The 11,060-nt window shown below is 43.7% G+C and overlaps 1 pseudogene; it reads right to left on the bottom strand.

Annotated features, from left to right (window-relative positions):
• Positions 1-602: 602 nt before the first annotated feature.
• LOC119361178 lies at positions 603-10,779 on the bottom strand (annotated as a pseudogene).
• Between the last annotated feature and the right edge of the window lie 281 nt (positions 10,780-11,060).

The following is an 11,060-nucleotide window of genomic DNA, read 5'->3' as shown; positions in this document are numbered from 1 at the left end:
ACGCGGGGGTCGATTTTTCGCTAACCTTGTTTTTAATATCTAAAACATCAAATATATGTAGCATGAACATATATTTTATGATGAAACTAACTTGGTTTCCTATTGCCGATCTATAGACTTTATCAAACTTAAAGAATGTCTACTGATGCCGTCCTGACTTCTGACTGATGAACACATGAATTTAAAGAGTACCCCAACATATCCTTCTATCAGACGAGAGCTAGTATATCCAGTATTCAAAGTGCATTATTGTAGCTGCAGACGATATGTGCTTGGTTTAGCAAGGAAATTCCGGACTAAACCAACTTGTGCAACAAACAACATAACACATCTTGGGATTTATCTCATGGTTCTCTCTGCAGTCATAGAAAAGAAAATTAATCATCTTTCTTGGTTGACACGACGAGATGAATAATAAACAGCAGAACATACTGGCTTACCAGTCACAAGATGTATGTTGAACAGATTAAATGCCTTCAGAGACAGCTCGATCTGGAATGAGCACACTGCACATTCATGAGGGTATATGGCAGCTCCTCAAAAGCAAGCCAGCAATATGTGTCGTCTGTATAGAAACATGTTCCTAACATAGCGTCCAGTAATTAATACACAGAATATCGGCCAATTTTGACATGTAACTTGCTCGTTGTTAGACCCCTGCATTGATCAGCCAGCTCCTCTCTGTAATAATCGATTTCCAGTTCTTCCAGCGAAAGTGGGAGGCCTGTTTCCGGCAGCCTTGAGACGCGCCGACAAGTGCCTATCTTCAACTTCTTGAGGGAAGGAAGGGTGTGCAGCCCCGCAGGAAGATCTACGAGATCAGGACAATAAGAAAACTGGAGCTCTTGCAGGAACTTGAGGAGCACAAGCGCTCGCTCTTGCTCATCGGTTAGTCTCATCACTTCCTCCAAATATTTAAGTTTTAAGCGTTGCAGGGAGGTAAGGTGCTTGAAGAATGACGAGGTAAGTACATATGGGTCATCAATCTTAAGGGTTTCCAACCGAGAGCATAGCCCATAGCTTGGCCATGAAAAGCCCTCCAAATATGCAGAAAAGCCAGGGCATCCGTATACTATCAAATGCCTGAGGCTGTGAAGGGATTCCAAGCCCTCTAGTTCGGTGATCGATTCACATTCTCGAATTATCAATTCTTCCAGTGCAGTGCATGAGTGCAGCTGCAGAGATTTCAAACCTGGGCTGCTCCATACCTCTAACTTTTTAAGGCTGGTAATATCTCTAGGAAAGTAGGGTTGCAGCAATCCTTGGGAGTAGTTACCAATGTCAAGTTCCTGAAGCAATTTCGGGAGGAGCCATCTTCCATTCGCCGGGTCATCACTTCCATCTTTATGCACCAAAGACGAGAGGAGCTTGGGGCATCCCCAAATGTTTAGCACCTCGAGGGAGGTAAATCGAGAGAAGCGTTGCCCCCGTTAAATGTTAGACGGGGGCAATTCAAAATTGTTATCTTCTTAAGAGAGGAGCTGAGATTTGATGGAATGTGCAAGAGTCCGTCTCCACCCCTTGTGGCATCTTGATTTCCTGACGAGTCCTCCCTAGCTGAGATAAGACTTGATAGACTGTTCTGTTCCTCTTCCGTCAGTAACAGTACTGTTGTTATATGCAGGCAAGCCTTTAAACACAATCCCTCTAGGGCCGGAGCATGTTGCAGCATCAGAGTTAGCCACTTCCCTGCTATTCCACATGACTTGATACTGAGACTTTCAAGAGATGGGAAGGCCATGCAATTCGCAGCTGTCACGTCTTCATGGGTGTGCTCTTGCATCACATCTGAAGAAAATAGTTTTTCGCACTCTTTTATTTCCAAGTACTTCAAAAAGATGAGATAACTAAAACCTTCAAGTGAAATAGATGTTAGGTTTCGGCAACAACAAATTGACATCGATCTGAGGTTTCTCAGATTATGAAATGCGAAAATTTTGCCATCCAGTATCCTCAACTCATCAGAATCAATATCATGGCTAACAGACTCATTAATGTGCCCAATACGTAAATTTTCACTGGATGATCCCTTCATACCCGGAAGTATTGAAACTCCACTGATGAGTAACTCAGAAAAGGTGTTTGAAGGTGGAAGAGGCTTCCAGACTTCCAGTTGAGGGCAATCACACAAAATTAACTTTTTAAGACCAGGCAACCATGACCACTGCTTGGATTCGAATTTATCGTTGTTCTTTAGCAGATCAAATGCCTTCAGTGCTTGGCAATTCTTGATCTGCAACACCCTTAAGCTAGAGCTTAGACCCTCCATAGAAGTGCTTGAGCATCTCACTAACTTTGGCATTTTAATTAAAACTAGCTCCTCAAGTGAAGGAACTAACACTTCTAGTACTTCCAACAGGCTGCTCAACTTCAGCTTTGTTAGAAATGGAAGACTTTCTAGAGATGGAGGTATTCTCCATGCTCCACAATCATCAAGATGAAGCGTTTGCAATGAGGTAACTGAGATATTGTTGGCAAGCCAAGTTGGCGAAGTAATACCATTATACCCAGATATACGCAGATGCTTTAAATCCATGTGTGGTTCAAGACCCTCCAGCACTTCCCTTGCCGTGTTGACAGAAGATGCTGATCTAGTGTCGCTGACATATTCATTCTCTAACAAGTTATCCTTCCAGGACAAGTGAAGCTCTTCTAAGTGTTCTTTGTTTCTTAGTCCTGCCTCATAAGCCTCCTCCCAAGTTTTAACATTATCTAGTTGAGACACCCCAAGTTGAATAAGCTCGTTCATGGATCTGAGTTGTGTTATCTGAAAGCCATTAGACATTTGAACCTGAAAATCATGTAGCTCCTGAAGAGATGTCATGTTACCTATACTAGCAATAGAAGAGCATACTTCCTTTTCTGCAACAAGATGTCGCAGGCTAGCAAGATTATTAATACCATTAGGTACAATAGGGCCAGTGTATGAGCCAACATCCAATACTTGAATATGGGAAAACCTACTGAAAGTTCCATGGAGAGCCCCATCCTTCTCATCAGTCTTAAACTTTAAATAACGAATATGTGCAGTATTTACCAAACAATGCAAGAAGGAATTAATCTTTGCGGATGTTGCGGACATTTGTAGTAGGCGTAAATTATGAGCATTTTGGAATATATGTCTGAACAATTGGAAGAATATATGGTCATACTGCCCAATTAGTATCAGTGTCCTCAAATTTCTCACACATGGAACTGTCGTTTGCAATTTTTGCTCAAATTTCTCATTACGAGGGATATGCCCATGCAAATCTTTGTTGTATATAGAATCAGTTACTATTGACAAATGGCGCACAGTTGACAATATCTTATTGCACTCTAGACCATCTATAGTTGCACACTCAGTTCTTGAGACCACCTTAAGCAAATCATACATAAGATCGCATATGACATAGCATGTTACACAATTTGATTGACTTAATGAAGACACCTCTTCTATTTCAACTTTCTGAAAGAAGCCCATGTTTGTTAAATCAGCCAGATATTCCCATCCTATCACCTCCATTCTCTTACTTAAGTTGGTGCAATTCACAAATCCCTGAGAAATCCAAATATAGACCAAATCACTACCACGAAACTGATATTTGTAAGGATATATAGAACAATATGATAAGCATTGTTGTAAATGGCACGGCAACTCATCATAGCTAATCTTCAAAGCAGGCATGATGCCTGCAATGAGTCTCAACGATTTCCAGTTCTCCTTCTTGAGAACGTTACTCCAATGATCAACAATATGATGGTCTCTTAGTAGTGTTCCTGCAGTTACTGCTGCTAACGGGTTGCCCTTTAACTTCTCTGCTATTTGTTGTCCAATTGTGCTAAGATTTCCAAGACATTCATAGTTTCTATTACCAAATGCACATGATTTGAACAATAACCAGAAGTCGTCATTTTCCAATGCACCTAACTTAATTGCCTCTGTTGTTCCAATCATTTTTGCAACAGACAATTTTCTGGTTGTCACAAGAATCACATTACCATTCGCACCCCCAACCTTAAAAGGGGCCAATAGTTGGTCCCATCTGCACTCGTTCTTGTCATCCCAGACATCATCTAAAATAAGTAAAACCCTCTTTGATTTGACATGACTTTTCAAGATCTCCTGAAGCTTGACAAAACAGTCTATTTCTTCATGCCTTTCTTGAGAAACAAAGCTCAACATCTCCTTTGTGAGCCTCATTTCATCAAAGCTGCTAGACACCCAAATCCATATCCTATGGTGAAATTGCCTTTCCACGCGAGGATCATTGTATACAAGTTGAGCGAGAGCCGTCTTTCCAACACCCGCAGTGCCTACAATAGGCACAATAGTTACATTGTCTGATCTATCTTCTATTATCAATTTCATGATGCAATTATTTTCTTCAACTCTCCCATACACTTCCCTTGGAACAAGACTTGATGTTCTTAGGTGGTGATCTAAGGTTGTACTCCGGTGGTGGTCTGAACTTGAAGTAGAGTTCAATCCAGGTAGCTTGAGAACCTCACTAACTTCCGCTCTGATGTACTTTAACTGACTTGCTATTTTTTGTATTCAATTGGATAATTCGGCCTTGTCCCAAAGGGTGACTGTGTTAGTTGTAGTGATTTGTATGGACTCATCCACTCTAGCTTTTCTGGTAGATGAGTGACCAATTAGGATTGGTGTGGCATCTCCCATAGCATCACCTGTGCTGCAAGAGAAAAAATACAGGAACTTAGCTATTAGAACCACAGTGGCACTCTTAGACGACTTCTAGAAATGATTAACGAAAGGTTTAGATTCTCTAGCTACCTTGATGAGTTTGGCGGCTGCTTAAATGGTCCAGGTTTCCTCTTACAATTCCTGTTATGGGCGAGCATGCTTGACGTTCCGTTCTTGGTTCCACACTTGATCTCAGTGGGACAGTATTTACATCTTGCAACAGGCCCTCTATTTTCTTCTTCAATGATATCAAAAAGATCCCATGCCCGCGACCGTCGTTTCTTTTCATTTCTCATGGATGAGCTGCCAATAACAATATACTCACTGGTGCTGCAGTGAGAAAAAGGTGGGTTGACTATTAGGACCACAATCAAAAAGATTCCTCGAGATGTATGTAAAACATTTCTTAAAATGTGCTCATGGAAGGTATACTAGGTACCTTGAAGGGTTTGGCAGATGTGCTCCAGAAAGTTCCTTGGTACAATTCATGGGATGCAATTTCTCCAAATGTTTTTTCATAGATGATGTCCCGTTTGTCTTGGTATCGCAATTGAACTCTTTCCTACAGTGTCTACATTCTGCTTTAGGTTTTCCGTTAACCTTTCCTGTGATCTCAAAGTGTTTCCATACCACAGACCGTAATCTACGAACGCTGTTATTCTCTGTATCAGCAGCGGCCCTTGACATGTCATCGACTTGCTCAGCTACATGCATAACTTCAGGGTCGTCCCATGTAACTGTCCCAAAGGAAAACATGGACCAGCAAAGCAGGGCCGTCCTTGATCAGGTAAGATCAAAAGGAAAAATGACGCAAGATGATGCACTTGAAGGCAGTATAATAAATGCACCATACCTCTTTGGACAGCATTGTTGAAAGGAGCTAGCACACTTGGGTCAGCTTGGACCTGCTGTTGGAGCCTGTACTGGTCGAGCTTGTCCACCACGTCGTCAGCTTCATAGAGCAGCTCCTTGACACGAGCGAGGGATCTGGCCAGCGGCTTGTTCTCGGCCACCCTCCCCCTCACAGCAGCCACCACCATGGCACCATCTCGACTCTCTCCACCTCCGACTGGAGCTCTTCAATGCCATCGGCAAGCCCTGAAAGATATGAAGCGTTCCTACTCCATCGAGGAAGCCGCGTGGTAGTTTATATTGATGCGTGGCCGAAGCCTGGCTTAACGTACAAGGTTATGACAGAAGGAGTTTGGGTAGAATACAAGAGAAGGAAGGAGGTTGAGATTACAACTCTATATTCTAACACCCTCCCTTAATCTCAACTAACCTAAGTTAAGATTACTCTTGAATTCTTCAAATGGTCTTGCTGGTAGTGCTTTTGTAAAACCGTCAGCCACTTGATCCTTAGAAGGAATAAATCGAATCTCAAGTTTCCTTGCCGCAACCCTTTCTCGTACAAAGTGAAAATCAATTTCTATGTGCTTTGTCCTGGCATGAAACACTGGATTTGCAGACAGATATGTTGCTCCCAAATTATCACACCATAAACATGAGATACGATTCTTCTTGATTCCCAATTCCTCAAGAAATGATTCAACCCAAATGATCTCAGCAGTTGCATTAGCCAAAGACTTGTATTCAGCTTTTGTACTTGAGCGTGACACAGTAGCTTGCTTTCTAGCACTCCAGGAGATAAGATTAGATCCAAAAAACACTGCAAAACCTCCAGTTGATCTTCTGTCATCACTACATCCTGCCCAGTCAGCATCAGAGAATGCACTCACAAGAGAAGAATTAGACCGTTTGAAATGAAGTCCTATTCCCATAGTATGTTTCACATATCTCACAATCCTCTTGACAGCTGACCAATGTGCAGAAGTAGGTGCATGAAGATATTGACAAACCTTGTTGACAGCAAATGAGATATCTGGACGTGTGAGAGTTAAATATTGTAGTGCTCCCACAGTACTCCTATACCTTGTACTCTCCTCCTCTTGAAGTGGCTCACCCTCATATGCTGAGAGACTTTTTGAGGAGGATAAAGGTGTAGACATTGGCTTGCAATTTTTCATCCCCATGCGAGACAGAAGCTCAAGAATATATTTTTCCTGATTTAATACAATACCATCTTGAGTTTTCTTGACTTCAATACCCAAGAAGAAATGCAAATCACCTAGGTCCTTCAAGGCAAACTCTGAGCTCAAATCATGCAAAAGAGCATTAGTAGCATTTTGTGAAGAAATTGCAACTATGATATCATCAACATATATAAGCACAAAAATGACTACTCCTGCCTTGTTATAAATAAACAAGGATGTGTCAGCCTTGGAAGCAACAAAGCCAAGATATTTTAACTGTGAGCTCAATCTGGAATACCATGCTCTGGGTGCTTGCTTTAGACCATAGAGTGCTTTATCAAGCTTGCAGACATACTGTGGCAATTTCTTACTCTCATACCCAGGTGGTTGTCTCATAAACACTTCCTCTTCCAGAACACCGTGCAGAAACGCATTCTGTACATCTAGCTGCCTTAAACTCCATCCTCTGGATACAGCAATGGCTAACACAAGTCTGATAGTTGCAGCTTTCACAACGGGACTAAAGGTGTCCTCATAGTCAATGCCATAACGTTGCTTAAAGCCCTTTGCAACTAGACGTGCCTTATATCTGTCAATGGAGCCATCTGCCTTCTTCTTAATTCTATACACCCATTTGCAATCAATAATATTTTTACCTCTCTGATTTGGTACAAGATGCCAAGTCTTATTCCTCATGAGCGCAGAATACTCCTCATCCATTGCCTTTTTCCATTTAGGATCATCAAGTGCATTCTTCAACGATGTTGGTTCTCCTGAAATACACAACATTCCATATGGTATAGTTCCATCTTTCCTAATTTTAGGATTCCGTATACCTTTCTGTAGCCGGGTCATAACACGTGAAGAAACCTCTCGCTGCACCGCTAGTATACTTGCCACAGAAGATCCAGGAGAATCTGCTGATGCAGTGGACTGATTTGTCGTCATATGCGCAGGGGATCCTATGGCTTCTGGTGTGGCTGCCCCTCCTGCAGGCACTGGCGCAGAGGATCCGCCACCCGACCACGACTAGAGGCGCGCGTGATGCGGAGAGGATCTGGTCCCGCCGCTGGTCCCGTCTGACGCTGGCGCGGCAGCACGGGAGTGGCCCGCCCTGGATCCAGGACTGGAGCCATCAGGGGCTTGATCCGAGGCGGATGCGGTCGCGTGATCCGAGATCTGCGCGCGTGCAGGGGTGGCAGGCGCCGCCAGATCTTCTTCGTCATCTGTGCCAGCTTCGTCTCCTTCCTCAGCATGAAATATAGGATCAAAACCAGCCATATTTTCGAGATCTTGGTCATTTTGAGCACCGTTTTCTCCAGGGATCTGCACAGGCATAAGAGAAAGACTAGTACCAGCAGGAATATCATCACATTGGTTAGTACAATTGTTGTCGTCCCCATGATCAAAAGACCGAAGATGTGAAGGAAGAAGAAGAATTTCTTTGTGGAGAAGTGCACCAGCATTAGGATGAAGGGATGCAAAGGGAAACACGAACTCATCAAATACAACATCTCTGGATATATACACCCGACCAGTAGGAACATCAAGGCACTTAACCCCTTTATGCATGGGGCTATAGCCTAAAAAGACACACCGTTTTGAGCGGAAAGCGAGTTTGCGTGTGTTGTAAGGCCTAAGATTGGGCCAACAGGCACAACCAAAAATACGAAGAGATGTATAGTTGGGTGTGACACCAAGAAGTCGTGTAATGGGTGTTTCAAATTTGATAACTTTACTTGGAAGCAAGTTGATGAGATATGTAGCAGTTAAGAATGCTTCATCCCAAAATTTAAGCGGCATGGAAGCATTTGCTAACAAGGCAAGCCCCATATCAACTATGTGACGGTGCTTTCTTTCAGCGGATCCATTTTGTTGGTGAGCATGAGGACAAGATACATGGTGTGATATGCCAAGCTTTTGAAAGAAAGAATTTAGTTTTTCATACTCACCACCCCAGTCACTTTGCATAGCAATGATTTTAGAGTTCAGTTTGCGTTCAACAAGATTTTGGAAATTGAGGAAAACTTGGAATACATCAGATCGCTTTTTCAACAGATAAATCCAAGTAAATTTACTATAGTCATCAATAAAACTTACATAATAGGAAAATCTACCAACTGAAATAGGAGCTGGCCCCCATACATCTGAAAAGATAAGTTGTAAAGGGGCAGTAGACACACTAGTAGAAATTGGGTAAGGTAATTGATGACTTTTTGCTTGTTGACACGGATCACAAACTAACTCACTACTAGGCTCATAAGAGAGTTTATTTTTGCTAAGAACATATCTAACTATGACTGAAGATGGATGACCTAAACGACTATGCCACCTTGATGTAGATAGCTTGGTGACAATATTTGCTTGTTTATTGGACCATGAAGATGATGATGATGATGATGATATGAGTGGGTAGAGTCCTCCCACGCACCGTCCTCTAAGAATGACTCTCCTTGTTTTCAAGTCCTTAACCAAGAAAAAATAAGGATAGAACTCAATAAGAACATTGTTATCAAGAGTGAATCGATGAACGGAAACAAGATTTTTAGAGGTTTGAGGAACATGCAAGACATTGGTCAAGTGTAAATTTTTCATGGGGGTTTTAACAATTGAACTGCCAATGTGTGTGATATCCATACCAGAACCGCTTGCCGTGCGAATTTGGTCGCCTCCATTGTACTTCTCCCGCATCGTCAACTTGTCAAGTTCACCTGTGATGTGGTTTGTTGCTGCACTGTCGGCGTACCAGTTGGTGTCCACGCCATAGGAGGCTGCATGCGCTTGCTTTTCTTCCTGGTCGTTTTCTTCATAACGCCACCAGCAAACTCGTGCACCTCCTGGATGGTGTCTGTAGCATATCTGACATTCTGGATAGTCATGCTGTTGCTCACGAGCCTGCTGTCGCTGTTGCTGTCGAGGACGGCCTCTGAATCCGCTGCCTCCATTGGAGGAAGACGACTGTCGGTCACCGCGGTCACCACGATCACCACGGCCACGGCCTCTTCCTCCACGCCCGCGAGATCTGCCACGGGACTGGCCACGGCCTCTGTAGACCGCATTAGCGGATGAATAGAACCCGCCTGGAGATGAGTCGCCTAGCATCTCCATCCTTTGATCAAAGGCAGCAATCTGGGCAAAAAGATCGTCGGCTGTGATGATGTTTTTGACAGCGCCGATCGCCGCCACCACGGGGTCGTAGTCGCGGTCCAGTCCGGCCAGAATATAGTCCACCATCTCCGGATCAGATACGGGACGACCTGCAGCAGCTAGTTCATCCCCAAGACTTTTCATCTTCGCCATATACGCCGAGCTTGACATCGAGCCCTTCTTGGTATTGGTGATGGCGATTCTCAGATTAGTAATCCGAGACTGAGATTGTGAGGCGAAGAGATTTGTCACCGTCGTCCAGAGCTCAAAGGTGGAATCTTTCCCAACAACTTGTGCAAGAATTTCTGGAGACATGGAATTGAGAAGGTATGATAGAACCTGCTGATCTTTGGCGATCCAGGGTCCGTATAGGGGATTCGGCTCTAGGGCCGTGGTCTTGTCTGCCTTCGTGATCTCCACCATCTTGGGTGGAGCGGCATCGGTGTTGTCCAGGAGCCCCATCACCTGCGCACCTCGCAGGGCTGGGAGGACCTGCGTCTTCCAGAGAATGAAATTACCTCTTGCGAGCTTCTCAGACGGCGGTGATCCAAGGTTGAGGGAGACGCCGGCGGAGGAAGCCATGGAGACGATGATGTGTGGTTTCTAGGGTTTTGGATTGTGGCTAGATGTATGAGAAGAGGTGGCTCTGATTACCATGAAAGATATGAAGCGTTCCTACTCCATCGAGGGAGCCGCGTGGTAGTTTATATTGATGCGTGGCCGAAGCCTGGCTTGACGTACAAGGTTATGACAGAAGGAGTTTGGGTAGAATACAAGAAAAGGAAGGAGGTTGAGATTACAACTCTATATTCTAACAAGCCCGACTTGGCGAATCCACTCGCCCAGCTTGTCGATTAGGAGGGTTGCAAGGATGGTTTGCACCAGCCATGCAATCGCGGAGGCGGCCTCCATCAGATCCGGCAGAAGCAGTTGGAGCGACGATGGTCAATGGAGGAGAATACAGTGAATGGGCAGCCGAGAGGAACAAAATAACCCAATACAATGAGCTCATTTGGGTTATTTTGAACAAAATAAACTAGTATGTGGTAGCCGCCTAGCCGGTAGGCAGGACTTAAAATAAAAGCTGAGAGGTCTGACTTTCTTAATTTATTGAACAAAGTATACCAGATCAAACAAACTGACATAAAAAATGGCCGACAAAAGATTATGTGAAGATTTTCTGATGTCTCCAT

The sequence above is a fragment of the Triticum dicoccoides genome, chromosome 2B (genome assembly GCF_002162155.2).
Source record: "Triticum dicoccoides isolate Atlit2015 ecotype Zavitan chromosome 2B, WEW_v2.0, whole genome shotgun sequence".
NCBI lineage: Eukaryota > Viridiplantae > Streptophyta > Magnoliopsida > Poales > Poaceae > Triticum > Triticum dicoccoides.
The sequence above is the reverse complement of the archived record's forward strand: the minus strand, read 5'-3'. Positions and strand labels throughout refer to the sequence as shown.